Genomic DNA, 6,000 nt, shown 5'->3' with positions numbered 1-6,000 from the left:
ATTAGTCCATTCTAAGGATTCCTGGAGAGGCCTTTGCCATGCATTGGGCGTAGATAGACTGGTGATGATGTTGATGATGATGAAGACAGGTGGAACTTCCGCAAAATGTGCACTATCGTCAAAATGCAGGGCGTTTCGCCGTCTACCATTTTCCCTAATATTTTTATATGTTTTTATTTTTGAGTTTTTCAAGATTGCATTCGAACAACTATCCCTATTTACGCTATGAGGATTACAAATGGAACTTGCGCCAAATCAGCATTATTGTAAATATGCAGGGCGTTATACGGTCCACAAATTTTCGCAATTTTTTTTATATTTTAGCGTGAGCTACACTGGGCGAGGTTGAGCCAAGGTAATTATAAATGGTAGCGAAGCTTCGTGCAAAAAGCGGTTCAGAACCTATTGTCAGCGACATCAGCATGGGGGCTTATGGGAGTGGCGATTGAAGCGCGACTAGGTGAGGAGGGAACAAACACTAGTAACAAAAAACCAAGTTTTGTTCAACAATAAAACAAAATTTATATTTTACGAACAATATTTATTTCTGAACCACATTTAGTTAAGCACAATGTGTAAATAATTTATGAAAATGCTGTCCATTCTCAGAAACCTTTTTTGTAGCGCCCTCTGAAGAACGGCACATGTCATTGCTCTGTGATGCAGTCCTTGTAGTGTTCGGAAAGGCGCTCCTAAAGTTCGTCTGCTAGGAAACGCCCCTCGCGTGTTTTGGTGGTGCGCATTTGCATTCGTTTTTCCTTGTTAATTTGGTGTGCACTTAATTTTTGCTGTGCGTGGAGTTGCGAGGTGCGTTGTATCGTCGGTAGACACGTTTAGTACCGTGCCCGGCGGGCACGGTGAACTACGGGACGATGCTGCCAACAGTTGGAGCGGAGTGCTTTCCTCGGTACCTACGGAAACGATGTGCTGTACAAGGTTGCAACAGCAACTCCCGTACGCCCGGCGTTTTACTGCACCATTTTCCTCTCATTTCCACAGGTAACGCGAAACTTTAGTACTGTTAATACGTGCACGGGGGTTGTGTAAGGGTAGGTGGTGGTGCTTCGAAAAAAAAAATTGCTCTAAAGCTTTGCTATGTAACAGTTATCTCTCGATTTCACCTCAGGCTGGCTCGGAGCAAGTGGTGTTAATTACTCTAGGACTTCTCAGCGTAGTACCAATCGAATTTAAACGAGTCGCATTAATTGTCTATCTCAGTGTCTTCTCTATTGTATTACAACGCTTGTAGTGCTCGTTGCTTCCCGTATTTGTATGCGCAAGCATTATTTCCATCGCGGTACTGTGTTGTGCTGCTCCGTGCTGCGCTGCTGCCATATCTTTCCTGCTATGTGCTTTTACACACTGCCGTGCTGCCGTCGCTTTCGTTTGCATTGATCCATTTTTCCTCTTTTTACTTATCTGTTGCGACACTTGCCTAATAATGCAACCAGGAAATTGCAGGCGTGAATGCTGAGTGAACGTCTGTAGAAACCCTTGTCTACTTGATAAGACGCAGGGACAGCTGCGGTGTGCTCGCTGCACTTCCGTGAATCGGCATTCCTGCGGCCCGGTTCTCTGCGTCAAGATGCAGTGCCTAGTTCTTTTCTCTTGTTTCGAAGTAGTTCTGCTGTTGACGCTTTCATTGCTCATAATGCTATGTGTTACGGGTAAAGCCAATTTTTCGGCGCGTAAGTAAAATCATAATGCATGTAGTGCCCACGAACATTTTGTACTTATTGTATACGTGCTGATTTTGTGCAGTGTGGTAAATTTGTTTTATATTTATCCTGGAATAAAATTCAAATGTCTTGATTATACAATGACTATGCGTCATTTATTCTCTTAGAGTCCACAAACTGAACGAGCATTATATAACCTTGATCTATACTTGAGGCACGCACGCAACCTACGTATGTGCGACGCAATTAAACCCAGCAGTGGCGTTGGTAGAAACTGGTATCGGGGTAGGGAGTGGGTACGTTTTTTATATGAAAGGAGGGCCGGGGAGAGTGGTCAAGTGTCATTTTGTGCTCTGTATCCCAAGGCAGAAAAAAATTGTCGGGGGGGCGGGGGGGGGTACGTTTGCCACCCACTGCAATCAAAATAAACAACTGATTGCTTTTATACAGCAGTGGAAGGCATGAATACAGAATAAAGGTTCAGAGAAGATGCAAGATGTTTTTATAAAAACCCAGGCGAATCATATGACAGTATGCTAAAGTACGTTTCTCTAGTCACGACTATAAGCTGGCGTTGACTTGAAACACACACGCCAAGGGCTCGCCAACTTGCGTCAGATGGCAATGACTTGAGCCCTCAGCAATCAGAGGCCTGCTAAGGCTACTTTGAAGTCAAATTTTCCCGCTAATGCCACCAAAATGACGTCACTTTCTGACCGGATCTTGCGTCACATCCTGTTTATTTTTTGTTCCGCCGGAAGTGTTCCCTCCTCACACAGATGGCGCTAAGCCCCATGAGCAGCTTAAGAGCCGCCATTTTCTGAACGTATGGGCTTCTATGGAAGCTTCGCTACCAGTTATATTTACCTTGGTTGAGCAGTTTCGTCTGGCTCCTGGAGAGCCGTGCTGCGCATGCACGTGTATCAGTGACGTCATACGGCGCACAGAACTTTGCTCGCTGCCTGGCGTCTCTCACACAACCCACGCGCCCAGTCTTGGCCGGCCTCCGTTCCGCACGTGGCGGCCCGGTCCACATGATGATCATGCGAGGGGTGGCCGGGTGTGGAACTGATGACTCGTGCGTCGCAGCAACACCGGGGTGCGCCTGTGGGACGAGATTAGCTCTGGGGCGATTGGTGACGCTGCTCCGGAGCCGCTTGATAAGTATACATGTGTCACATAATGCGTATGCCGTGTGTGTCATTAAAGCAGCAGTAAGCATGATAATCAAGCTAATCCTAGACAACCAGGAAAACTAAAAATAACCAGCTGAAGCTTAGCTCACGCTACTTATATCCTGGCGTAGTCGAGCTAAACCACTGCAATTTTTTTTTCATAATTTTTAGTTTTTCAAAATATTTCACCTAGAAAGAACTATGTTGCAATGCGCGTTACATATCGTGAGACAGAAGAGAAATTCTAGGACACCGAAACACTCCGCACGATAAGGTTGATGTGAATGCAGTAGTCCTGAATTGTTAACAAATGTGGAGGTGTCTTGTGTGCACCGCCATGTTGTACAGGGGATCACACGGTGACGACTTCCAGAGGCTCGTGGTCACTGAAATTCTGTTGTGGAGACTTGGCTATTTTCTGACGACTATGAAGGCTGGTGATAACGTGTACATTGCCAGGCTCTCCCGACACCTTACATTAAAAAAAAGCCATATTTGGTCACTCAGTGCTTTTCAAGAGTTCAGATTAAACTACAAGCCAACAAAAACAAGAAAATGGGGATGATATGCGTAAGTCGAGAATAGGGCCCAAGGAGTCGCTGTCACTTAAAACACAGTAACTGACACCGTTACTTACCGTCACAATTCGCGACTTTTCATGTTACTTTTTGATTATCAGTTACCTGCCTTCATATTCAAATGCAACACTTTAAGCGCTACTGCCAGTTTAACGTGTGTTGTTTATGCAGTTCACCGGCATTTGAGATTCCTTGCATAGGGGTGGCAAGCATGTATGATGGTTAATAATAGGCTCAGGATTGTGGCGGTGAAGGGGATGAAAAACTGTGTGCAAAAAACACACGTTCTATGATCATTCATATCCTTTGAATCCTTTACGTAAACTTACCTAATGAAACTTGCCAAGTAGACAATGGGGAACAACTGTTGTTTTTTTAAACAGTAGCAAGTTAATAATATTTCTTGTGCACTTTGGCTATTTCTCAAAGTTTAAGCTTTTCGTTTTCTACGCAGGCCATTGAAAAAAAATTACGAGCATCGGTTTGCTCAAAATTATTTTTATGGCTCCTTTCCAAACGGTGATTTCCAGACGGCGACTTTTCTGGCTACTTTCGGCATTTTCCCGTCGACGTTTTGTTCTTAGGACCTGGCAACCCTGTCGCCGAGGGCTTCTTTTGACTTGTACATGGTACTGCTAGCCCGCCATCTGTTGGGACAACCCCCTACTATCCAGTTTTAGATGCGAAGCATCTCATGGTCGGGGCTGTGTCCCTTCCTCCCTCTTTGTTACGCTGTCCGCACACTACTGCGCATGCGCATCTCTTCAGCCCCTTCAGCGTTTGGCCTGACGTCACCGCAGTCCACTACAAAAAGAAATACTTAGCCGTCGCCCGGTTTTGATCCCTCGACTCTCTGGCGGCAACGGGAGGTACGTGACGCTCTTCCCACTGCGCTACAAACCGAGACGAGAGCATGTGCTACGAACGCGCCTTATGTCCTTTACTCATTCAAACTACCCCAAGAAGCTACTGCTACAACGAGGGCACGCGAAGCTGAACGTCAACGGAAACGACGAACTGAAAACTTTTGGGGAGGATGTTAAATTTCCCACAGGAAAGCTGTGGCGGGAAGCGCCACGCAACTTGCAGCTCAACCAAAGAGGACGAAGAGAGTGGGCAGCGGGGTAGGAGCGTGAGCAAGCAATAAAGAAAGACGAAAACTAGGACGTGTTCCATCAGATAACGCGGGTGTCGGTGTCTTCGCTGTGTCTACAATTCTCTACATTTATCTGTCTCTACATTCGGGTTCACACTAAGTTCCTATTCGTGTTCAGACAAATGAAACAACATAACCGCAACACAATGGAACCTACAGGGAACCCCCATGATGCTTCGCAGCCTCCTCATGGTTCCCCACGGGAAGATGGTGTAATTTATTTTTACTGCTGCTGTTGAGGCAGACGCCGTGTAGGGCATAGAAGTAGGTTCAGCTTCCTCCCTATCGCACTTAACGGTTCTTCCTTCCCGCTACTTCTTCTGTTCTTGCCTAAGCTAGGCAATTCCAGGTACCTTTGCGCTGAGTTCGCCCCTGGTTTGGCTCTCTTTTCCGCGTTCTGAAGCAACCGCTCCCCGGCAGTGCCACATTTCGGTGGCTGACAACGTTTCATGCCTCCGGTTGACGCAGACGGGCAACAATGAACGATTCCCTCATGAGATTGGACTTCGATTCGACTCGGTTTGCGGCAGAAGAAAGCTTCGAGTTTTAAACATCGTTGTTGTTAAACGAAACGGCTTTGAATTTCTCTCTCTCTCTCTCTCTCTCTCTCTCTCTCTCTCTCTCTCTCTCTCTCTCTCTCTCTCTCTCTCTGTCTCTGTCTCTCCTCAGCTGTGTTTGGTGATAAAAAAAAACATAAAATTAAGCGTTGCAAAGCAGTTTGTGCACGTCTGCCCGTATATTTTTTCGGAACACCGCCTTTTTTGAACAGCATGCCTGTAGGCGCAGCTGCGTCGGATCTTAGAGCCCATATTCTCAGTTTGTTGTACATTGCTGCCAGGGTTATCATGATCACTCTAGTTTCGAGTACATTTTCCCAATTGGCAGCGTCTAGAGAGCATGTTTAAGTTTCCTTAAGGACTCCGCAGCACTTCCGATAAGCGCTTTAACTGTTTCTTTCGCGTCTGGAAGCACTGAGAAAACTGTACTTATCGCCTGCGCGAAGAGAATTGTGCGATTTGCTGATCGCAGCAGTAACAACTTGTCTCTGCTTTGAATTTGTGGCTTCCTTTCTAATGTGGCTATCGGATGCGTTCCTTGCTGCAGCTGTAGGAAAGACAGCCAATAACAGCTACACCGCTGTAATGACGTAATTTCGGTGGTCGAACAACGCTTAGACCAGGCAAGAGAGAAAAAAATTTGAGCTAGTTCCCAAGTTATCTTTCGCTGATGTATTTCGCAACCCCCTCATCCAAGTACTGGATGTGTTAGCTCACAACTTTCTGCGAGCATTTAAAATTTCGAAAAAAAAGGTGAAGAAAGTGTTGCAGCTTCCGAACAATCTGAGCACTCCGCCATTTGCTGGCCTATTGTAAAACTGAAAGCTCTGGGTTTTGTTATCGCATTTAGAATGC

Source organism: Haemaphysalis longicornis, unplaced genomic scaffold, assembly GCF_048455015.1.
Source record: "Haemaphysalis longicornis isolate Haplotype H1 unplaced genomic scaffold, Haemaphysalis longicornis Haplotype H1 scaffold_2, whole genome shotgun sequence".
Classification (NCBI taxonomy): Eukaryota; Metazoa; Arthropoda; class Arachnida; order Ixodida; family Ixodidae; genus Haemaphysalis; species Haemaphysalis longicornis.
Note: the sequence above shows the minus strand (reverse complement) of the source record.